General features: G+C 42.9%; 1 protein-coding gene across 1 annotated transcript in view; it reads left to right on the plus strand.

The window, feature by feature from the left end:
* Window positions 1–2,844: 2,844 nt before the first annotated feature.
* Pik3ca (phosphatidylinositol-4,5-bisphosphate 3-kinase catalytic subunit alpha) overlaps window positions 2,845–25,687 on the plus strand; it is a 77,260-nt gene continuing 54,417 nt past the window's right edge. The window contains exon 1 of the mRNA XM_052730169.1: window positions 2,845–2,958. The gene's annotated coding sequence lies outside the window, so the exon portion shown is untranslated. The remainder of the gene's footprint in view (window positions 2,959–25,687) is intronic.

Genomic DNA, 25,687 nt, shown 5'->3' on the forward strand with positions numbered 1-25,687 from the left:
CTCCATCCAAGCACATACACAATGATCCCAGATTTATGTTATTCATGTCTGTCTTTCTCAATCTCCTGTTGCTCCCAGTTAGGTTTCTAGGATCCAGCTTTGAGGGTCATGGCACAGTATCACCTTCAAGAACATTCCCTCAGTGACTTAACTTCCTTGTACTAGGCTTTGCCTCCTAAAAGGTCCACCGAGTCCCCATGGCACCAAATTTTAACTATGGTTTCAAATGAATTAGCCCATTGTAGCTTTCTCCTGGGCCTGGGTAGAACATCATGGAAGTAGGAGAGTAGCAGAGACTGTTTTTCATGTCTTGGGAGCACAAGGCAGAGACATGGAGAGAGGAAGAGACCTAGACAAGATAGCTTTTTCCTCTAACCCCATGAACGACTTTCTCCCACTGAACCACTGCCTCCCTTTCACTTCTGCCCACCACTGCTACCAGACTATGAATCCATCCAAGTATTAATCCATTGATTTGTTCAGAGCCTTCCTGACCCACTTGTCTCAGAAAATGCCACCAGACACACCCGGAGGTGAGTCTCAACAGTTCCATATGAGTTTCTTAATCCTGAGAAGTTCATAATCAATGGGAATCATCATGTTGTCAATGGTAATCAATCCAAAGGCAGCAAAGTATGATCGATCGTACATGCTTGTAACCCTGCACTTGGAAGGTGGAAGCAAGTCATCTACAGAAATACAGGGTATTCAAGGCCAGCCAGAGCTACTAATACACCACCTCAAATCCAAAATGCAAATAACTATGATCATAATTTCAGAGTTTTGGAATGGAACAATAGCTTCACTTTGGACATTTTAACCTCAGAATGCTTTGCTATTAACCAGGTATGGTGTTTCATGCCTGTAATCTCATACTCAGAATGATGAAGCAGGAGGATTGTGGTGAGACCAAGGACAGGTGCCCAGGGGCTCATAGTGAGACCCCGTCTTGATACAAAAATAAATAAATTAACCTAAATAAGTTAATAAAGGAATGCTTATGGTGAAATCATTTAATTCTGAAGAATTTCATTTTTGTTTGCTTTACAGTCAAATTTCTAATTTTTCTTTTCCTTTAAAGCATTCTTCTTTCAGTGTTTGATGACTTTATGACACAGCTGTCTAACATACTTTAAACATTTAATAATACTGCAGACAGGATCTGAGGCTGCAACTCTGTGATATAGGACTTGCCTAGCAAATACAAAGGCCCTAGTTTGCCCCCCCCTTCACAAAAAACAGAACAAAACAAAACTCACAAACATCTTTGAAGATAAACATTGTAACATCAGTGGTAGTCAGATAAGTCAAAAGTACGAACTATGAATTAAACAACAAATAGTACTTACTTTAAGGTAAATTGTCATGCACTTACGTACCCCAAAGGGTATTTTCTATTACATATGATATCATACAATGTAATTAGCATTTTCTTTTTAAAATGAATTTTCGAAGGCAAACTATTAGCCACATAAAATTTCCCTACCAAGTACTATCTATTATCGCACAGAAAGCACAGTTTCGGTAATGCTGCTTTAAGGTCTCAGGATTGACTACGCAACTCAAAAGTTATATTTAACTCCTTGCTTAAGGGTGAGTGTGTTCTGAAACTGTTGGAAACGACTAGTTAAATATTTAGAAACACGGATTCTCTGGAATGTGGGATGAAAACGAGCGCTTAAGGGTGGAAAAGAAAGAAAACAGGAAATACAGAAACCCAGTGCAGTGAAACTATGTGTGACTATCCTGAGGGATGAATCACTAAGACTGGGTTGGGGATGTGCGGCGGTTTTGCTTGGATGTTAAGTTGGACTGTAAACACCTCTGGAGTGTTATTTCCAGGCAGGACTTGCCTCTGACTTCAGATCCTGGACCTGAGGCTTTTCAATATGATAAAAGACCAGTAGAGGGAGAGAAACGCTGAATCCCGTGTAGCAGGAGTAATAAAAAGCCAACAGATCTCTCTCATTCTTCTCAAGCAGAAGAGATTGATCCGTTACGCAGTACCAAATCACCACCTTGAACTTAACTTGACGCCAGCATAACTTTTTTGAAGCCTCAAAAATGAAAAATAGCACAACTTCTATAGCTAGAATACAAGGAAAAAGCATGGGACACAGCCAAAGGTCTCTGGGAGCTGAGTCAAAGGACTGCAGAGGGCTACTCGGACGGGCTGCAATTTAAACCAGTGTTTGCCAAGGACTTCTTTCTAAAATCGGCGTCCAATTTGGCATCGTTCATCTTGCCCTCATTTCGTTTTCTCTTTGGGCGTCCCTCGCTCCCAACTTCTCTGTCAGCTTCTCCCAAGGCAGAATGTCGCTGGAAGAAACTAACAGGCGTGACACGTCCGCCGTCCCAGGATGACACCACAGCCTAGCTAACGCGGCGCTGAGTCGCACTGCCACTCGGGGCGGAAGAACAGGGCGCAGGCGCAGTGAGTCACTGTTACCAAATTTGCCCATTGCCCGGCCTCTTCTCCTCACTTCCGGTCCCTTCGCAGATCTGTTTCCGGGGCGTTGCAAGTTCGGCCCCTCCTCGCTCTCACCCTCCTCTGCCCCAGGAGGGGGGAGCCGAGGGGGTGGGGAAGAGTTCGTTGTTTGTTTACACGATGTGAGCGGAAAGAGAGACCAATAAAGTTTATTCTGGAAACAAAAGGAAAAAGAGCCCGGGCGCCGGCGAGCGGAGCCGGGGGTGGGGGCGTGCGGCGGGGCCGGCGCCGAGCGGAGCGAGCAGCCGAGCGAGCGGCAGTTCCGGTGCCGCGGCGGCCGAGGCTGGGGCTGGGGCGGCCGGCGAGGCAGCGCTCGGGCCCGGCCGGGCCGCTCCGCAGCGGCGGGGGAGAGGGCCCGGGAGGCGGGCGCCGCGCCGCCCGCTGTCCTCTCCCTCGGCGCCGCCGCCGCCGCCGCCCGCGGGGCCGGGACCCGATGCGGCGGGAGCCGCGCAGCCTGGAGGAGCCGGAGCGTGAGTAGATGGCGGGGAGGGCGGGCTCCGGGCGGGCGGGCTCCCGGCCCCTCTCGTCGTACCCGGCCGCCGCCCGGTCCTCCTCCTTCGCGCGGTCGCGGGGCGGCCGGGAAGGGCACGCAAGGGCCGCACGCCCCGGGCTCGGGTGTCGGCTAGCCCCGACGCCCGCATTCTTGCCGGGCCTTCCCTCCCGGATCCGGGTGTCGGCTCGCGGGCGCGCGTCTTGTCTGTGCCTCCCCTGCGCTCCGGGGACCGGCGGCGGACGGTGTCAGTCTCCGCTGTACGTGGGTAGGTGGAGGACGAGCGGAGGGCTTGTGCAGTCTGCGTCTGTGGGGAACCGAGTTGACTGCAGCCCGAGGCTCGTGCCTCCACTGCGCCTTTGTGCACACGCGGGGCGTGGGCTCCCAGGACCCTGGGGAAACCGGCTTGGGAGGAGCCCAGGTAGCTCAGGTCTGCTCGTTGCCGCTGCGACTTTTGAGCCACTTTGGACCATATCAGAGGCTAGCCTCTCTTGGTATTTGTTGACATCGTGCGGTGTTGAATCTGTACGTTTGATGATGCATTGTAAGAAAAGTCCTGGGCCAAAAATAAAAATAAAAGATACTGTGTTGCTGAATTAATTTGGACAAATCAAACACGGTGTTTTGATGAGTGAGCCCCTACTGCAACGGCAGTTCAAGAATTTAACATGTCTGTATTCAAGTTGTAAGGTATTTTTGTTTTAAACTAAAGCGTTGCGTTCTGGTTGACAGCGTAGATCACGGTCTAAACATCACGTGTTCTGGAAATTTTTAATTATCAGATTAAGTGTTCTGCAGTGTCATCAGTCAAAATTATCTGAAGGGTACGGTTGGTGTTGATGTGTGGTTTTGTTTTTTGAGTTTGGGTTTTGTTGTTGATTTTAGTTTTTCGCGTCGTGTTTTGGGACTTTTTAAGGGAGACAATAGCAAATATGTAAACATCCATACCTTTTTTTTAAAATTGTGCGTTTTTCAAAATAATGCTTTCCCATTTAAAAAAAATCACAGAACGAGTGATTGAAACAAATGGTACACACATCAGAATAGTAATATCAGCAGGGAAATAAAGTAACAAATGTTGCCGTTTTATTGGTGACAGAGCGTAGAGCTTGAAAGCATGCCTATCCAAGTGGAAGGAATTAAAAATGAACACACAAATACAGAACACTGACTTTATCTAAGGTTTTTAAAACTTCAGGCAAATTAGATGTCGTATTAAAGAAGTGTCATTAAGTGCAGATCGCTAAGTGAAGCAGTGAATTTGTGAGTGTATTCTGAGGAGGGCGCTTTCTGTGGAGGACTGGGAACAGCACCTGCGGGTCCTAGAGGCCTAGCTTCCTTCCTGCCATAGGTCCTCTATCCCCAGTCAGTACTCCCTTCAAAACCCATCTAAAGTTAGAAAGAGAATACTCATATAAAGTAGGCGATGGTAACTTTTTAAAGGCAGCTTACTGCCTTTTCCTTCACCGAATGGAGATTTTTAAACAGTTGCAGTCATGTACAGAGCATTTGCTCTGTTGGTCTGTTTATTTGAAGAGCGCAAACTTAATCCTATTTGATCTCTTTCGCAGTTCGAGTGGCATTAAAAGGATCAGTTCTCTCTATTTTACTGTTCTGTATCTCGAATTCCAAAGTGGGGGAATCTTTAAATGAAGTGTTTATGAAGCATCATCAAACCTCCACAAAAATACTTATGATCTTTAAAATTATCCAACTTCAGAAATATCAGCATAGCATTCATAGCTCATATTGGAAGGTATAGTCAAGTAGGGTTTTTAGAAGGTCTGGTTTCTCTTAAGTCATTTTACCTGTAATGTTTAGGCAGAGCTGGTTTCTCTTAAGTTATTTTACCTGTCATGTTTAGGCAGAGCAACATCAGTCTCCCTAGGAAATGATACTCTAATCTGAGGCCAGACAGATGGCAAGAGACACAGTCATTGACAAACAAGCCTTTTCTGACTTCTTTCACGTCTAGACTCTAATCTTCTCCAGGTCATTGCTCATGTAATAGAGCTGGGAAACAGGGCGCAAAGAGGTTTAGTTAAGATCATCTTTTATTTTTTAAATTCTCGGTAGTAAATGCGTAAATATGTATACTTCCAGGATTTTGTTTGCTCGGTTTGGGTTTGTTTAGGGGAAGGCTTGTGGTTACTGCTGCTGTTACCGAGCTGGGGTCTTGCTGTGCAGTTTATGGCCTGGAACTGAGGACTCTTGTCTTCACTTGTGCTAGCATCCTGGCTCCCCAACCTCGCCTGGTCCTGTAAAGCTTTCAGCAGTGTTTTTCAGCTACACAGAGTCACCTAGGAAGCATTTTAAAATCATGATAGAGCCGGGCGGTGGTGGCGCACGCCTTTAATCCCAGCACTTGGGAGGCAGAGCCAGGCGGATCTCTGTGAGTTCGAGGCCAGCCTGGTCTCCAAAGCGAGTTCCAGGAAAGGCGCAAAGCTACACAGAGAAACCCTGTCTCGAAAAACCAAAAAAAAAAAAAAAATCATGATAGATTCTGATGTGCTTTGTCTGACATGGAGCCAGACCTGTTTGGTTTATTTTGTTTTAAAGTTCATGAAATTCTAATGGACAGGATTGTGAAGCCCTGTCTGTCAAGGGCTTGTCGGAGTTGGTCCTGGTTTCTCCCTTTTTCTCACACTGCAAGCTCCCTGATCTTTCCTTGCCCTCCTCTGCCAGTGCTGCTTGCACTTAGGCAGCACTGGAACTCTCAGTCTGCTTCCCTGACTCGCTGATTCTCTCATCCTTCACATTGCCTCCTTTGAAAAGTGCAGTCTGGGTTAGGTGTCCCTGCTTCCTGTTCCCATGGCATCTTGTCCCCCACTGTAACCAAATTTCCTCACTGCATTGTCATCTGTTTGTCTGTGTCCTCCACCAGGATGTGAATTCCAGGAGGACGGGGACTTGGTTGATCACATGCACAGTTGTGCCTTTTAGCCAGTTATAGTCATATATTAAAGGCAATTGACTGAACAAGCATTTGCTGATGCTTCTTTACAACGTTTGATAATTCATAAGTACCAATTAAGTTTTTATTCCCGCCATATACATTTAACTTTTTTTCCCACTGAAAGTATGCATCCTTAAACTACTGCTCGCATGGATTTCATTTGGAAACATTTGAGGTGTTACAAATTACATCGAGTGGCACTCCATTCCAAACACACACATGCACACCAGCAGCGTTCGGACCATTACTAGACCCACTGGACTGGAAACCAGGAGAGTCAAATGCGTTCAGATGTTCCTTTCCCCCTAAATGTTGTGTTTCTGGGGAAGTCTTGAACTCTTCAGCCTTGGTCACCCTCTATGTCAGAAAGCCTCTGCTGGATGTTCTGTGTGGTACTCAGTGATCTAGCCTTAAAATAGAGAGCAGCAAAGGTAGCATTGAAATCTGATTTGTTCAGAACCATGCTGTAGTCGGTGCTTGCTACTTTGGACAGATGTCCTAATCTGTGTAATGGGGGTGCGACTACTCAGTAGAGAGGGTTGAATTCAGTTCAGATCCAGGAGAGTTCTTGACGGATCTAGTCCAAAGTGTTCATTTCCATTAGAGAAGAAGGGTCTCCTTGAGTCAGATGAAGCCATCTATATCGGAAGTTTCGTTTTCCACTTTTCAACTGCTGGTACCACAGGTATGACTAGGGTCCCAAACCATTGTGGCTTTTGGTTTCGTTTTCTTAGAACCCTATCCAGTTTCCAGACACCCAGGTTTTGGTCAACTTGAATGGAAAACCACTATGTCTAGATAACAAGTGACAGATTACTACTGCATGTGTGAAGTGACGAGCTTACAGGGCTCCCCAGTGAGGCAAAATCAGATTTGATATTCACAGAAAGGAAGCAAATTAAAATTAACAGTGACTTTGAAAAGAAGTCTCAATGACTTTGGTGAAATCTCTTTACAAACCCTTAAAGTTCAGGAGGCTCTTATTGAGTAATTTCTAAATTATAAAGGAAATGCAGGAAAATGATCTCAGGGCTAATTCTAGAAGCACGGCACTAAGCATGTTCCCACTGTGCAGACAGGAAGTAGTGGGGAGAGCGTGCTGAAATTAAAAAATAAGAGTGATGGTTAGGAGAAACTCAAGTGTTTGGATGTAACAGATCAATACAAGACGACACGACAGTGAAGTCTGAGGCTCCAGCGAGACGCCTAGGGTTCCTGTCAGTCATGAGGCTCCATGTTAGGTAGACTAATGTTACTCAGGGTTAAGGACCTTGGGGTGTCCATTCCTCCTCTGCACCTGTTCATTTAGGAGTTGGACTTAGAATGCTGCAGTGACAAGTTTTTAAGTTAGTGATGAAAGAGATGGCATGCAGCAAAGCTGTCTTTCCCTCGGAGTCAGTGTGTCCAGATGAAGCCGTTTTTGCTGGTATTGAGAGCTCTGGTCTTGGGCTGGAGAGATGCCTCAGCAGTTGAGACTCTACTGCTTCTCCAGAGGAGTTCAATTCCTATCTCAGGGAAAATTTTTTTTTTTTTTTTTGTTTTTGTTTTTCGAGACAGGGTTTCTCTGTGTAGCTTTGCACCTTTCCTGGAACTCACTTGGTAGCCCAGGCTGGCCTCGAACTCACAGAGATCCACCTGGCTCTGCCTCCCGAGTGCTGGGATTAAAGGCGTGTGCCACCACCGCCCAGCGGAAATTTTTTTTTTTTTGGAAATTTTTTTTTTTTAAACAAAGGTTGATAGTTTAGGGAGGGCTTGAGGAAGAGAACATTGTGTCAGATTTCCAAGTGCTGGAGTTCTGCATTCAGCTTTGAACTTAGCCACACGGCCTTAGATCTTGGCCTTTCAGAGTACTTACTCTTTACCTGGAAAAGGTCTGAAGTTCTTTTTACAATTCACAAACTGTTTCTGATTTCAGGGTGAGTAAACCACCCCCTAGAGGGAGTATAGTCCTCAGTTCCTCTATTTTCAGAAACTAAATAAAATAAAATAAAATAAATGTTTCTTTTAGGTTTATGCATATTTGAAAGCTTTTGTATGAAATTCTGTGGCTTCCTGGGGATGGGGGTGGGGGAACCTCCCTCCTCCATCAGTGACTTTGAAATCAAGCTTATGGGAGGTGCGGTCATCTCACTCACTGGCACAGGAAGCAGTCAGCAGGTGACAGGCATGGAGAGTAGGTCACCAGTGGATGCCAGCGGCCAACACGGGAGGCCAGCACACTAGTCACAGCACTCTTAATAACCACCGAGCATCATCTCACTGTTAAAGACTTCTAGGAAAATGTGTTCCCTAGCTTCTCTTGCTAACCCAGTTGCACCAGGCAGTTTGAATTTTGGAAACAAATCCAGAGGCACAGAAAGCTTTCCTAGGTCTGTCCTCAGCTGTGCTGACAACTACATGGAAAGATGGCAACAGCCACTGCCCTCCATCAGGCTTGTTGCTTCTGCTGTTGACCTGTGTCTGGAAAGACCAAGGGCACTTTCTACTTGGTGGTACTGTTAGTCAGTGAACCTCTGAGGCAGTGTCTTAAAGCATTTGTGACAGGAGCATTTTGTATTGATTTTTCTAACTATATGTAACTGTACAAGTTGAACGCGACTTTTTCAAAGCAGTTTCTGGCTTGCCCTGGTAGTGGGAATGGTAGGAAGAAGCAAAGGAACTGTTTTTTCCTGGAGTGACCAGCTTTCAGTTCCTTAGTAGTGTTGTGAGACGCCCAGGTCTGCCAAATTGTTTAATTAAATTTTTGAAAATTGGGCGGTGGTGGTGCATGCCTTTAATGCCAGCACTCGGGAGGCAGAGCCAGATGGATCTTTGTGAGTTCAAGGCCAGCCTGGGCTACAGAGTGAGATCCAGGACAGGTACCAAAACTACACAGAGAAAACCCCTGTCTCGAAAAACTAAAGCAAAACAAAACAAATTTAAACGTATTACCATGTGTATGGTGTGGCTGTACGTGCTAGGTTACACATGGGAGGGGGTCAGAGGACAAGTTGATGGAGTTGGTTCTCTCCCTCTCCGCTTCTGTGGGTCCCAGAGATTAAAGTCAGGTTGCAGGTTTGCATGGCAGATGCCTTTGTTCAGTGAACCATCTTACCACCTGTCCCAAGTCATTTTAAATAAAGCTCATATACTGTTTCTAAAGCACTATTAGATGTACTCTGTGGGAGTCTCCTGCAGATTAGTTTTCCCAGCAAAGATTTGGGTGAGAAATCTGGTAATATTGAGGAACACGGAAGTCAGGCCAGCCTTAGAAAGTGAGAGGGTAGCTAGTGTGCTGGGCTGCCTGGTTAAGAGCATGTACTCTAAACCCAGTGACACAGGGAAAATAATTTAGTCTGTCTCGGAGTGAATCTCTGAGTTATACATGCTTTCTCATTTGAAAAAGAAAGTGGTCATGACTGCCAACTTCATAATAAAGCAAGAAAGCACTTAGGAGTGCCTAGCACACACTGGGTGTTCGATAAAAGCCCCTCGGCACCTTGAGAGTAAGGACCACTTTGTAGTCATTCATTTATTTTGGAGCTGTGACATGGTGCAGTGAATTGAATTCTATTCTGAGACTGTTGTGCTGGGTCCTGGCTCTGGGTAGCTAGTGAACACTGCTGTCTAACAAGCTTAGAGTATCTATCTGTCAGTTCTTTACTGCTTAATTTCTGTCCCATTAAAACATTAAAATTTTAACACTTGATAGAAGTAGAGAATGAGTGGACAGCAAATATTAAGGAAAACAGTTTAGAGTTCTCGCATCTTAGTCTCAGCTTCCTGAAGCCAGGACACTCTGTCTGCCCCTAGGCTCTCAACCCCAGCTACCGCCTTGAGTAGCACTCTGGTAAACAGCACTTGTTTGGTGCATCTGGGTGTTCGTTTCCCATCTTCATGTACTAAAGGTCATGTCCTGTGGGAACCTGTGACATGGTCTGTATGCAGTTCTCACTGGATGAGAGTCTTTATTAAGTACTAGATCCTGCATATGTAAGATTTCGTTCATTTACTTCACATCCTCGGACTAGACATCATGTAAACTTTATGACTCCATTATGTGAAAATAAGGAAGGCAGCCATGTGGTTTATAGCCACATGTTTAATCTCTGTTTCCCTTTAATCTCTGAAACAGCTGTGGCACGGATTTCTGTCACGTCACCTCCCTGGGTTTAGTACTGTTGTGGGCACTCAGATTAAGGTTGTAGAAAACAGATGTTTCTCTTTTCTTACCTCACTTTGAGCAGTGTGGGCCATACTGCTCTTGATGAGATACACAACCAGTCACTTTTCAGGGTAATCTCAATGGTGGTGTATCTCTTAGAAACCAGGAAAATCTATGTGCTTTAGAATTGTTTATTACATACTTAGTTATTTTGGGGGATGGCTAGGAAGCTCATGCCATGTCATACAAATGGAGGTCAGAGGACAAGTTGCAGGAATCATTTCTCTTCTTCACCATGTGGGTCCCAGGGATCCCACTCGTGTTGTCTGGCTTGGTGGCAGTGCCCTCATCCACTGAACCACCTGCGAACCTAAATCTACATGCTTTTAAAAAATGACATACACTGTTACTATTTTACATCAGTAATTTGTCATAATTACTGAATATGTTTCATTGTCACTTGATTAAAGGCTGATTTTATTGATACTTCCAGATATTTTTACTGTATTTAAAGCTGTAGAATTCTTGGGACTGCCCTAGTACTGGCTCCAAGCTTGCTTCCTTATGTGGTATTGTGACTAATCTAGGAAGTGATGTTACTAACTTGGGCTGGTACAGTGATACACTTTTGTAGTCCCAGCATCTGGAAGGCTGAGGCAGGAAGATCAGGAGTTCAAGGTCATCCCTGTATATATGTATACATAGTAAGACTGATTTTGTTGTGTTCTTTAAATGGCATCATGAATTCTAGCAGAAATGCTGTGAGAAAAAATTAGTTTTCTCATTTTTTTAGACATGTCCTAGAGAGAGCACAAGAGAGCATGATCTTGTTGTGAGTGTTCATGTGTGGGTATGCATGTGTATGTATATGGAGGCCAGGGCTCAGTGTCACATGGTTTCCTCAGTCATTTTCTACCTCTTTTCTTTTGTGATGGTCTAACTATGTAGCCCTGGCTCACTTGGAACTCTCAGAGACCTGCCTGTGCCTCATGAGTTGGTATGATTATAGACACGAGCCAGCACATATGGCTCCACCTTATTTTTTGAAATAAACTCTCTCACTGAGCCTAGAGCTCACAGACTTGGCTGGACTAACAGGGATCCTTCTCTCCATCTTCCCAATACTGGACGTGCTAGTGTGTGTCACCACTCTGATGGCTTTTTTAATGTGGTTAGGGATCAAACTCAGGTCCAAACACTTTACCTGATACATCTCCCCAGACCCCCCTGAGTAATTTTGAATTCCTTCAAATATAAACTTTAATGTTATGAATGTCAGGAATGAAAGTAGTATAGAGTCTCTACACTAAGTGATTTCCCTTAATCTTCAGAGTAGCACTGGAAAACGTGTGACAGTCTTTCCATTTTGGAAATGGGAAACTGGAATTCCACACTTAAATCAGCACACTGGAATCTCATCACATTTAGTTTGAATGAAATTATCTCACTTAAATGTGAAATGATGATGAAATGGTAATTTAAATATTGGAGTCACATCCATTGTTGATCTTTGCTTCAAAGTGGACATAAGGTTTCAGTGTGAATTGACTGCCCTGTGATTGGTGTCAGTGACTAAGTGTGAGAATCCCATGGTGTTGAGTGTGACTTTGTTACTCATGTAACTTGCTTCTAGTATTGTCTTGATTAATCATATGATCCTGGACTAGAAACTGCTGCTTAGGTTGGCTGAATAGTTTTGTTTGTCCCCAGGTAGCTTGCTGATATGGCTATAGCGATTTGTACATGTGTATTCGTTGTGTACACACATGGTCACTCAAATACACAGGCACATCCTGTTTAAGTACAAAGCGTGGCTAAAGGTGGTAGACAAAGGCATTTGCACTGCACTTTTTGTGGCTGATTCAAGAGATTGTTCAAGGGTAAAATACCTTGTTTTTGAATAAGAATTTATTTTGAGACAAATACGAGCGACTGTGTTTTGGGAACACAGATTTAGGTTGTCTAGAATGATGTATTCTGCCGTGGAGGTAGCAGTATGAACTTTTATAGTCACAGAACAAAAGACAGCCATAAATAAAAACATTTACCAAATACAGTTGTGCAATGGAAATGTTGAGTCCTTCCCACAGACTGCCCAAGCTGGCTCCTGGAAGTTAGCACCTGTGGAAATGCCTCTCTCGATCAGTAGCCATTTGTTGTGTGACAAGACTTTTTCTGGGGAACACAACACACATATTTACTTACTCAGATAAAGTTCCAGTGACACACCAAAGTACGAATACCACCAAAGTCAAACTTAGTGAACCAGTGAGTGTTATTGGGGTTCCTTACAGGAATATGGGTGAGGAGGTACTTACAGGAGCAGAAATGACTCAAAGGCAGCTGCATCATCAAGGCCCACCAGCACAGGTGACAGCTCACAAAATCTGGGAGCCTGGGGCACGGTTTACAACCTGCAGGCAGCTCAATGGATTGGAGAGTGTCCTTTCCAAGTGACTTGGGTTTAAATCTCTTCCAGGCAGCTGGTCTGATCTCAGTCTTCAGCTTGTCTGAGAGAGAGGCTCAGCTTTTATGGTTTACTCTGGAAGGGAGGGGCCTGGTGAATCTGGTCAGTTTCAGGGACTTCCTGAAGCCTTTTTGAGTGATTTTCGTTTTTGTTTAAGGAGCTTCCCTGCAGGATGGAGGAAATGGTTAGACAACACCACACCACCCAGTAAGGTGTTCTTGGGTTTGTCTTTTGTCACAAAGCTGACAAGTAGCATAGTATTCTGGTTATGTTCTAGAAACGTAACATGTCTCATTTTACTACATTAGAAACAAACATACCCCAGCCCCATTAAAAGTCTTCCTTGGCCAGGTACCAGAGCCCTGGCCAGCTACAAAACTGGCCAATGGAGGCAAAGGTATGCTTCCTCTCCCGACTCTGATGGATGATAATTGGGTGCTTACATGAAGAGCATGAGTATCCCATGAGGAAGGGAGGATGAGGTATATAGACTTGTCAGATTGCTTACTTTGTCTTAGTCTTTCCAGTTCTCTAGACGGGGGTTGGCAGATTCCCACTTAGTGTTTTATAAAATATGTTGTGCCTCATATGGTTAAGACCATTTCATTTAGCAAATCCACAGTCTTATAAAAGAATCGAGAGAGAAGGAGAGTGACAGAAAGCGGTCACGAGCTAGGATGTTGTAAGATACCTGTAACTCTTGAAATCAAGGAGTAGAGATGGTTCAAAAGTGCTTTCACAATTTAGCCTGAGAAAAGATCACTGTGGGTAAAGCCCTCACTCAGGCGTGGTGTCCTTGGTGATCGCTGGTCTTGAAAAGCCTTATCACTCCTAAGGTATAGTGTGTATTTAGCAGTTTTCAATACATGGTTAATGATCACTACACATTCCATATAGATGTGTACAGCTACGGGGACAACTCAAAAGTGTATTAAAACAATAAAATTATGTGAGTAATACATGAAATACATGTAGCTTTTAGAGTGTGGGTTATGTGTGATTGTGTTTACCTTCAGAATACACAAGCACAGATAATAGTTTGTTGTAGCCATTTAAGGCCATTTTTTACATTCTTAGGATAATTCTTGATAATTATAAAGTGCACTTACAATAGACTGTTGGATTGTCTTTGTTCTTACTTTATAGTTGTCATTTTCTTTGGCTTCTATGTAGACATTCGTTTGCCTTAGTACAGTAAGACATGACTTAGAAGAGGGATGAATACTGAGAAGGAAACTGGGAATTCCCAGTTTGGGTCTGGTAGGAACACCAAGAGTCAACTGAGAAATTATTAGTTATAGAGTAACTACATATAAAACCATTTAAAAATCAGTAATTCTCCTTATGATTATAATAATTGTTTGGAAAATATAATAAAAAAGAAATCATTTATAAAAATAAGAGAAAAGATTATTTTAATGACAAACATGTGAGTTGTGGTTAAGCAGTCACTGTATTCAGTTCTATGGTAGGGGGCACAGGATGTTCCTGGATGGGAAAGTCAGCTGTTAAAAGAATCTATTCTTCCTATTGATTTATAAGTGTATCATAATTTTCATTTAAAAATGCATGTGAGAAAGTAGGATAGCTTTTAATTTTGTCTAAGAGACTATAAGCAGATAAAAGAAAGATGACTTTAAGTAAAAATCAAAATCATCTAGTTTTCCAGCTCTCTGAGATACCAAAATGCACTATAGAATTGAAATGAAAGAGTTGGACATTGGCATGAGTGTGATTATCAAGTTGCTCAAAAGGAATAGAGAACCCAGAAGTGGTTATTCCATAAAGGACTCACCAGAGCTCTAGAGGAAAAGATGTATATTTTAGAGAATAATATATATATTATGGGATATATATATATTATATATATATATGAGAACATACTAAGAATTGGAAGTGTTTAGCAAGTAAAAATTCATGTATTTGACTCTTACAACATTGACATTTTCTTTTTTCACTCCTCTCCCATCCAAATGAAAAAATTTAAAGCTATAACCAAGAACTCCGCAAAAATTAAAGAGACAAATGTTTTAAAATATTTTAAAATACAAATATTTTCAAAAGCACAAAGTTCCCTTCCTGGAGGTGGATAAACAACAGACCTAGAACATGGGCTCATTACTGAGGCATCACACACATACTGGAGATGTGCTTAAACCCCGGAGATTAGTAATGGGTGAAGCGGACTTAAGGTGCAGTGGTCCAGTTCGTACTTGAATCAGCAGTGTGTTTTCTAACATCGCTTTTGCTGGTGTGGGCTTTCACCTCTACTTCTACTGGCTGCTGTTGGAAAATGAGGTGATTTTTAGGCTTTTAAAATCAACAGTTTTTTTTAATTAGCATAGTTTTGACCCAGTAATTCTTTTTGCAGCATTTATATGTTGTCATTTGTAAGCTTAAGTATTTAACAAGTAAATGATTTTCCATATTCCATAGGAGGTAATCATATAAACTGTTCCGTCTAGTAGGCTGTGTAAAGTCTGGATTTGAGTCCTAGTACTGCACATGCACATGTAAAAAAAAATACATTTATTAAGAATTTCCAGTAATTTAAGGAAATATTTTTTAGGTGAATAAAGCAAAATACAAAGTTGTATGTGCTGTGTGAGTACAACGATAGTTAATAGTGTCTTAAGCAGTTTGTATATTTTCCCTCCTTTGTGCTGTGTTTCTGTTGCACACAGGACTTGACACCCGTGCACTCATTCAGCACTTGAAGTGAATGAATTTCTGTAATGTGCATGGATGGGTTCTACACTGAAAGAAATACAGGTCATTTCCACGTGCACACTAGGACATGGGGGGAATTCTCCAAAAAGAGGCTGGTTAACACTAACACTTGTTCACATAGTGTCTGCACAGTTCTTGTGTGTGATCTTTTTCTGTTCAATGTGGTAATGTAGTAATGTTCTGAATTACTCTGATCTTGGTCTATCTCGTCTCTTCTCAGTGTCTCCTTTAGCCGTGTGCCGTGTCGCTGGATTACCTCCCCAATATCTGCTTCCTGTCCTGTTTACATTTCCACACTGCTGCCAGAGCTGTTGGCGTGGTAACTGGCAGAATTGCACGAACAGGCTGACAGAAATAGGTTTTATGGAAGGGAGCCAGGGAGAGAGACACTCCTTCCACAGTTGCAGTGAGCACCCTCAACTATCAGATGCGTCTGCCTAAAGTTCAGTGACGCAGGGGACTTGCGTTGCTCCTCCTCAGACAGACTTCAGGATAGTAACCACAGGAACTTTGCATTTCATTTACTTGGAAGCTTTTACTTTTGTCCATTAAAGTCTTGTTACTTGCTTTAGTAAACCCTTACACATGCAGGGAATTTTGTTAAAATGTGAATTTCCCAGATCCTTGAAATTCTGACCCAACAGATCTGTAGTGGTGGGAACATGTGTTTTAGTGAGTGCCCCTTGCACAGGACTCCAGGCCAGGATGGGGAGGAAGCCAGCCTTGGGCTAAGGTAAAGTGTCTCTTACTGCCGTTTTTTCCCCTCACAGACTGGCCTGCACCCACTGCTGTGCTCATTTTCTGCCTTGGTCTCACAGAACAACTTTCTGTCCAGCCACTCTGAACTGTTCCTGACACACGCAGGCCTTTCTGGACTTGAGCTCCTGAGGCGTTGATTCCCTTCGGTCTTAACTGTGCCTTCCTAATAGCTTGTTGAGCTGGCACTCTGGATCTTGTTTATGTGTAATCTGTGTAAGATATTCCTGGATGCACTCACAGGCAGGCAAGCTCTCACTTAGTGTTTCTGTGGGCTCTACATTTGGAGCCCCACACGTTCAGTTACACTTGTTTATTTGCATAGCTTCGCTGACTGAGAGCCTCTGGAGGTTCACATTGCATTTCATTTTAAATCTTGGCTGTCTGGCATAAGACCGCTGCAGAGTCCTTGCACAGCATATGTGTTTTCAGATGATGAACTGTTCAGTAAGCAAGTGAGGGAAAGAGCCCTAGTCCTGTTTTTAGGGAGGAAAATGAAGTCTGGAGAAATTATCTGCTTCTTATTCCCCAGATTTATAAGTACAGGAGCTTGAACACAAGATGTATGACTTTTCTGACTTCCATCTTTACAGGAAACACTATTACAGTAATAGTTTTCTTTCTTTTTAGGCATTTTTCTTGTGGCCGACAGATAGCGTAGCTTGTATTTTGTGTGAATGGGAGATATTTTAGTAAAAATGTTTTCATCATCATCATCACGCTTTATAACATAATGCTTATTGTCTGGGTAGAAACTGATTGTTGAATGGATACTAAACTGTTCATCTGCTACTTTCACTCTTGGCCTTCCGTCCTCTGCCTGGAATGTGTATTTGTTTCTTTGACAGAGCAGGCTGTGTGTTCACTAGTGGGATGTTCAAAAATACTTGATTAATCTGAGCTAAAATATTTATGTAGGAAATCTCTTATTCTATAACACGTACGGCAGAGGCTTTTATATGTGGAAGTTTTCAAGTGGACATCCAAAGCCTAGTTTCTGAAGCTTAGATGTGTAGCCTGGCTGAAGACTTAGCTCCTAAGGTGTTGATGGAAATCAGAGGCCAGCTGCAGAGTGAGATCCTAGGAGCCATGGAGGACATGTAGCTGTGCTTTAAACCAAATGCTAGCAATGCAACATTTAGTAGCATCTGTTCTTTTAAAAGAAACAGTTTGGATAATTGGAATCATCTTATAATATCCTTATACCCAGCTGTCAACTTTTTCTGCCAATATTTCTTGAACCCAAACCAAGAAAATGGAAGTTAGGGTCCCCATATTTTGAAATAGGCCAAACACTGAAAAATTTGTTTTATCTTAAAAGATATCCGAAAGAGTTCCTCAGCACCTAGAAAGATTTATAAAAAGCGGTTATCTGTTAACCCTCTCCAATATTAAGCTGAAATACATACTTTAGAAAGTCATGGGAGTGGCCTGGGGAGCTGATCCAGTCCATAAAGCACTTAGAGTGCAAGCATGACGACATAAATAGAGCCCCCAGAACCCATGTAAAAAGCCATACAAGTGTAAACCAGTAATCCTGGAGCTGGGAGGGTAGAGACTGGAGGATCCTTGAGACTCATCTAATCTGACAGAGTAGCCACATGGTGAACTCCAGATTAAGTCACAGACCTGTCTCAAAAAATAAGGTGAAGAGAGATTGAGAAAGCCACACAACATTAACCTCAGGCCTCCACATGTACAGGCTTACACATACCTGCAAGTGTGCATACACTCACATGAACACACATACATCAATCACATCGACATGCACACAAAAATAATAAAAGCATTGGAGAAACAGAAATGCTACTGTTAGTAGCCATTTGAAGGCTATTAAAAAGTTAATGTGAGCATTCTAATCCCAGTTTTGAAACTTTATACTTTCTTTTTCAGTTTTTGTTTGTTTGCTTACTTTTGTTTTTACTTTTTGAGACAGAGTCTTACTGTGTAGTCTTGGCTGGCCTAGAACTTGCCACGTAGACCAGGCTAGCCTTGAGCTCATAGAGTTAGTTCATAGATGTGCCTCTGCCTCCTGAGTGCTGAGATTAAGGTGTGTGCCACAACACCCAAACCCTCCAGTTTCTAAATCTTTGAAATTTTATTGCTATGTGTATGGTGTGTGCATGTACCATGCGTAGAGTGGTAGAAGGACAACTTTGTAGAGTCACTCCTTTCACCCTTAGCTGGAATCCTGGATTGAATTCGGGTCATCAGTTCATGTGACAGGTGTTTTACCTGCTGAGTCATCTTGACAGCCTGTTTCTTAATTTTGTTAATCTGCTTAATCAACTTGTCAGTACTTTCCATTCTCTCCCCCCTCCCCGCCCCCATGTGTGTGCATTCATGTGTGGCTGATGTGAGGAGCCATCCCCAATCTGCTACTGGTTTATTCATTGAGATGAGGTCTCAATCAAACACAGACCTTGACACTATGGCCAGCCAGCTTCTTCTGGAGAGTCCATCTCTGCTTTCCCAGGCCACTACACCCACCTGGCATTTACATGGGTTCCGGGAATCCAAAATCTGGTCTTTGTTCATGCTTACAGGCCAAGCACTTTAACACAGCCATTTCCCCAGCCTCGATTTCTATGTTTAAGATGCTGAAATCACCATTTTCCAGAATACCAACTCAGTAGTGTTCCTAATGGCTTCTTGTGTTAGATTATATTAGTTATACCCAGTTCTACCTTTCCAGTCTTCTGACAGGTACTTTTTACACTGACAAGAGATGATGATATTTTGTTCTATACCCATTCTGAACTCTTCGTTTTGATTTTAATCACTGAAACTAATAGTATTTATATCTGTGTGAGTAAAATGTTTCCCTTTGCAACCAAGTGGAGTATTGTTGATAGATTTCTCCTCTGTACCACATTTAACATCACAGTAGTAGTCTTCACAGTCAGGTCTCAGGGTTTATCTTTTCATACACACCACATAGAGCTCAACACTGCTTTTTTTTTTTTTTTTTTTTTTTTTTTGTCGTTTGGTTGGTTGGTTGGTTCGTTTTTTTCCATTGGAAGCATGATTTTATATAATTTTGGGGCTCTTTCCTCCTAAAATCTCCACTTACTTGCCTTTTTCCTATTATAAACATCACACACATTCTTCAATATGTCCTTAATGCTACCTGACTCTAATCAGAACTTCTGTTCTTTCTGAATGTTTTTCTCCTTCAGTCACATAAATTCCATCCTCTCTGTCTTCTAGCTTGGGCTTACTCCCTTTTAAAATTCATGTGAAATGTAGCTACCTTTTCTCTATGATTTACTTAGGTTGTTGACCACTGTGTTAGTTTCCACTAGTCCCAGTGTGTGGGATCTCTCTACCTTTTTACCTCCACCTTTGACTAACTGTAGTCATTTTCTGACTAAGCCTGGGGATTGGTTCAGGGGAAGTAAAGCTTTGAGAACCTGAGTGTCCAGAACACCCTGTTTGCTTTTCCTTTCCCCGTGATAGTTGCTAGGCATAAAATTCCTGGTCCAGCTATTTTTCAACAGGTTTTAATCACAGTGGTCTTGTGCTCTGTTGCTGCCAGTCAGGCCTTTGCTTGTTCTGTCCCTCTGGACGCTGTGGCATTTGTGTCTGACTTCCTTTGGTTGCACAGTGTCTTGCTCTTGGATGCCTTGCACCAGTCTACCTTTCGGAGATCCGGGGAAGAACAAGTGTTTGGCCAAGGCCTTTGTTTCCTTGAGGCTGGGCTGTCCTCAAAGGCTTTTACGTTTGGCAAATCTGATAGGTGAAATGTTGTATCTTTTAATTTGCATTTGTAGATGAGTAAAGATGAACTTTTTGATCAGCCATTTGCATCACTTTTATGAACGCCCAGCGCGTGCTCTCGTGTCTCCTTATTCACAGTCCTGCTTTTGTCAGTTGTGAGGGCTTTTACTTGTCTGCATTTTGCTTCCCTTCAGTCTGTCCTCATGTGCATTTGTCACTTATTTTAGTTTTATTTAGGGAGATATTTTTCAGGCATATTTGAAAGCTTATCTCATGTCTTCTTGCAGTCTTTACATGATTTTATTTTTTATGCAATTTATTTAGAATAGGCTTTAGCTTAATGTAAAGTTAAATTAAAAAACATATCCTTTTTTTTCCTATCTTGAAACAGTCTCACACTATAGTCCGGGCTGGCCTACCAAGCTGCTGTGATTACGAACACAAACCACCATGAAGGGCCTCAGAGTCTTACTTTGTAGCATCTTATTTATTCATTTGTTTGTTATATGGTAGCCTTGGCTGGCCAGGCATTTGTTATATAGCTCAGGCTAGCCTCTGATTGTTGGTGATCTTCCTGTCTTAGGCTCCTGAGTGCTGGTATTAGAGGCATGCAGTTCTCCATTTGAAAGCAGCAAAATTCAGCTGTGTCACTTCCACCCAAACCACTAATCAGTACATAATTGAGTCTGCATGGAGTAGTAATATAGTATACTACTTTGTGTGTGTGTGTGTGTGTGTGTGTGTGTGTGTGTGTGTGTGTGTGTATAAGGCTTTAAGATATGTTAAAGCCGACTTCTCAGTTCACTCTCCTTTCAAACATTTGGTATACTAAACATTATTGTGGAACTTCTTGGACTGTTAGAGATTGACATAAACAATATACACTCAGAACTACACACCAGCCTCACTTAAAGCATTAGTTATCCTAAAGAACTGTTAAGCTTAATGGTTTTATGGTGCAGGAGTGTGCGCAACACACACACACACACACACACACACACACACACACACACACACCCTTAGTAAAATAGGAATAGAATAGAAAGCTGTTCTTGGACTTATTCAATAATAGGTGATCCAAATCTGAGGACACAAACTCCTGTCGGCGGTATAATTAAGGAGCAGCCAGCAGCCGTGTTTGCATTGGTGTACAGTGCTGATCTAGTCGGGTGAGAGACAAATCATTATTTACACATGTTCCTTCCCATGTCTATCGCTGTCTTGCTGACTGCTCTTTTATATCTTTCCCAAAGTATAGGCAATGTGATGGTTCATTTTAGGAAGAAATTCTATCTAGGAGGGGCATAAAAACGTGTTTTATTTGCATATATCTTTAAATTCTGATCTTAATTGTTTATTAGGATTTTTTAGTGTATTTATTTTTTTATTTTGTGGGTAAGGTGTTTTGCCTGTGTTCATGTCTGTGCACCACATGTGTTCCTGGTGCCTAAAGAAATCAAAAGAGAGCATTGAATCTGGAACTGGAGTTACAGAGAGTTGTGAGCTGTCACACTGTTGCTGGGACTCTGGTCTCTTAGAAGAGCAGCCAGTGTTCTTAACTACTCAGCCAGTTTTCTAGCTTCAGCCCCATTACATTTAAATTCAGCATCAAAGTCTTGGGGCATAGACAGAAGAGTGCCAGTTATTAGCCAGCTTGTTACGTCAGTGGTCTGTAGTCCAGTTTTTTCAGTGGAATCTTTGTTCCTGTCTGTCTTAGGGTTTCCTTTGCTCTAATAAAATACAATGACTTAAAGCCACCTGGGGGAGGGAAAGGTTATTTCAGTTTACACTTCCACATCACAGCCATCACTGAAGGAAGTCAAGGCAGAAACTCAAACAGAGCAGGATCTGTAGACAGGAACTTAGGCAGAAGCCATGAAGGAGTGCTGCTTACTGGCTTGCTCTTCGTGACTTGCTCAGCCTGCTTGCTCACAGCCTCCAGGACCACCAGCTTGGGGTTGACACCACTCCAGTGAGCGGGGCCTTCCACAGCAATTGTTAACCAAGAACATATACTGCAGGCTTGCTCCCAGGCCACTCTGCTGCAGACATTTTCTCAGAATGGCTAACTTGCGTCAAGCTGATATAAAACTAGCGAGCACATACATAAGAAACCTCATGAACACAGTCTTACCTATCTCTTGTAAGCTTCCCTCAGAACTGTCCATTAAATGCCACTTCACAGCACTCAGGCTTTTCTAGCCAGTATCTCTAGACTTCTGAATCCCTCCCACGAGCCACTTCCCAAAAGCCTGGGCCATGAGTTGTATAACCATTTCAGATGGAAACATTTCATCCTGCAGGGAAGCGCCTTAAACAGGAAGGTAAACATTTCAAAGGAAAAGTCCCTAAAACTGACCAGATTTACTAGGTCCCTCCTTGCCAGAGTAAGCCATAACCGCTGAGAGTTCACCTCAGGTAGAAAGGGCAACTACAGACCAAAGAAACAATCCCATCCTCATCTGTTAGGTGGTCCAGTGAGTTTACGGGGGTTACTTACAGGAATACACAGGAGGGTGGGGAAAGAAGGCCACCAAAAGCTCCAGACCACTCTGGTCTACACAGTAATAATGTCAAGGCCATTCCGGTCTACATAGTGAGACCCTGTCTCCAGAAAGTAAGTAAATGAGTAAAAATAAAATCTGAATCTTGTTGCCTCCTATAGAGTTTCCAGTCTCCAATAACAGTCTGAGATCTCTCTTTCTAGCAACTGGACTTCCTTAAGCTTGCTTAATTTGATCCTCTGCCAAATAAAAATGGGACTGGACATTGTCTGAAGTTACTATTTACTCTGGTTTGATGACTAAGTTTCCTTTGCTGTAACCTGTATTTGTAACTTTTTTTTTTGTCTATATTGGTTTTTGGAGCTACTTGTAAATTACAGAAACCAGCCCTTTGGTACATGTGTTACAGAATGTATTTTTCCAGGACTCAAGGGATTTTTCACTTGGGTTTATGGTACTTCTACCAGACCACAGTTTTTGGCTTTTAATTATTAAATTATATAATAAGTAAAATTATTTATCTTTTGGCCTTAATATATAAACCATAGCTTTCCTTTATATAAACAATAACCAATTATACAAGATAATGAAAGATAGGAATCAATCACAAAATCAAGTTTTATACCTAGAAATAAACTTAGGTCACATCAAGTTTTATACCTAGAAATAAACTTAGGTCACAGCGGAACATACATGAAGAGATCTTTTTCACCAGGCATGGTGGCACACACCTGTAATACCAGCTCTTGGGAGGTAGAGGCAGGAAGATAAGGAGTTCAGGGCCAGCCTGGGCTACATGTAGCTCTTGGATCCTAGCTACAGTGGTTTTAAAAATCCTAAGGGGACTGAAGAGATGGCTCAGTGGTTAAGAGCACTGGCTGGTCTTCCAAAGGGCTGAGGATTGATTCCCATCAACCACATGGTGGCTCACAGCCACCTGTAACTTGAGTTTTAGGGAATCTGGCCGCCTTCATATGGTCTCTGTGGACCAGGCACACAGATGATGCACAGACATACATGCAGGCAAAACACCCATACTAAAAAATTTTTAAAAATTGTTTTTAACTGCTGAGGAAAACGTAGATAAGTGGAAATGCAGACTTGGCTCGTAAGCTGCTCTGTTAAAGCAGCCAGTCCAGGCTGGGGAAATAGCTCAAAGGTTAGGAACATGTACTGCTCCTCCAGGACCCAAGCTTGCTTCCCAGTACTCATGTCAAGTGGCACACAACCAACCAGGAACTCCAACTCCAGGAGCGTCTGGGGCAGGGCCCTCTGTAGGTGTCTGCAGTTAGATGCAAGTCAGTCAGTCTCTCTCTCCCTCTCCCTCTCTCTGTCTTACACACACACACACACACACACACACACACACACACACAATATTTTTTTTTAATCTTAAGTCTGTTTTCCTTAAATGGCTATGAATCAAAGTATTCTCACTTGAAGTGTCAACTGGTTCTGCTTGCTTTGTTTCTGCATGTAGCAAGGCATTTCTGCAGCTTATCTGGACAAGACATTGGGCTCACATGGAAGTGAGTACAGTTGTCATGGCAGCAAATGGGAATAGAGATGGGAGAGGGCTGGTTCCTGTAAGTAAGACTAGGGTGTGGTGAGAAGAGGAAGGGCAGTGTGGAAAGGCTTAGTGATGCTTTGAGTCTGTGCCCTGTCCTGGTGTACTGCAGTTGAGAACTGTGTAATTAGATGCCACTTTTAGTCAGCCAGTTGTTGTGACACCACTGGAAATGAACTGGGGAGGGGGAGACTGAGTACTGTGCCTGCAGGGATTTATTTGCCTTAGTTTATCCCGCCTGCCTAAGATGAAGAGCCCTGTACACTCTCTGCCTGTCAGAAAGCCTTTTCCTTCTTTGAAAACATGAGTCTGTGCACACACAGATACTTGACAGGAGTGGGAAGGGTTTGTTTGTGCTCACAGTTGAGGGTGTATGTCCATCATGAGGGAAGGTCGTGGCGACAGTAGCTTGAGGCAGCTGGTCCCATTGTATCTGCAGTCAGGAAGCAGAGAGAGGTTATTGTTAGTGCTCAGCTCACTTTCTCCTTTTGATTCAGGCTGGGAAGGGACCCCAGACCATGGAATGCACTTGTAGCATGGTTTTTCCCTGTCAGTTAATCTAATCTAGAAACCCCCCCCCCCCCAGGTTGGTTTCTGTGGTGACCCTAAATCCTATCAAGTTGACCTTCAAGGTTAATAGTCAGATATACTTTATTCTATAATTACCATGTTTTTGCTTTATGGATTGTGAGATAATAAGAGCTAGAACTCTATATAAAAACATTACCCCCCCCCCACACACACACACACACTTTGCCTGACAGTATTTTTGGTTTTTGTTATTTTTGTTACGGGGTCCTCCTGGTTCCTTCTTACAGAGACATGTAGCCTTGGCTGGCCTGGAACGCCCTCTGTAGACTAGACTGACTGAACTCAAAGAGATCTACTTGTCTCTGCCTTCGAAATGCTGGATTAAAGGTGTATGCTATCACACCCAACATCTAGCAGTGTCTTTTAGAATTATTTGAGGAACGCATGTTGAATTAGGGACAGGTGACTTCTCCAATAAGAACTCTTTCTGGCCTAGTAGAAATAGAGAAAATGGAAAAAGCTAGTACTAAGGGCTGGGGATGTAGCTCAACAGCAGAGTACTGACCTAGCATATGTGAAGCTTTGGACTCCATCTCTAGCACCACATACACAAACAACATGGTGATGGGAATGCTGAAAGCTCTGCCTGGAGACTGGGGGCGTGCTTGGCCGCGGAGTGCCTTTGAGAAACCAGCGTAGACAAAGGACATCCCAAAGTGGTGCTTTGACTTTCTACTGGGCAGTCACTTAGGGCTCATGCAGCTGTGCTTTTCGCTACACCAAGTGCCTTTAAAGCCTTTTTTGTTTATGAAGGTGTCTTTAAAATGAAATGTAGAATACGAGCCTACTTTTTCCCCAGCTGTTGTTGTTTGTTGGTCTTGGTGCGGGGACTGGACGCAGGACTGCCCACATGCTGAATGCACCATACCAGTAGCTTGACCAGCAGCTCCCTTCCGGATCTGTCCCTAAATAGGGAACATCTAACTCGGTGGAAATCAGTGTTTAACTTTAGAACGTTTTGCAAGTGTATTGTGGGAACTTTGTAATAGGTGCTCAGATAGGGAGAAGAGCCAGGATTTTGTCCTGGAAAGATGACATCCTGACAGGACAAAAGACCATTACTGAAAATAGCTAGGCTAAAGTCACCTTCCTGCCACCACACACCAATACAGAGGACAGCTCTCATAGTTGTGGAGTGTGTGACAGAGAATAGAAACATTCTGTTCCTCTCACTCACAAGAGGAATTTCTAGGCTAAATTGTTGGTTTCAATAGTAAGATTCATATTCTGACCAAAGAAAGTTTTTCTTTTCCTTTTTTTTTTTTTTTTTTTTT

Source organism: Peromyscus californicus, unplaced genomic scaffold (assembly GCF_007827085.1).
Source record: "Peromyscus californicus insignis strain IS unplaced genomic scaffold, ASM782708v3 Scaffold_9__1_contigs__length_137607984, whole genome shotgun sequence".
NCBI lineage: Eukaryota > Metazoa > Chordata > Mammalia > Rodentia > Cricetidae > Peromyscus > Peromyscus californicus.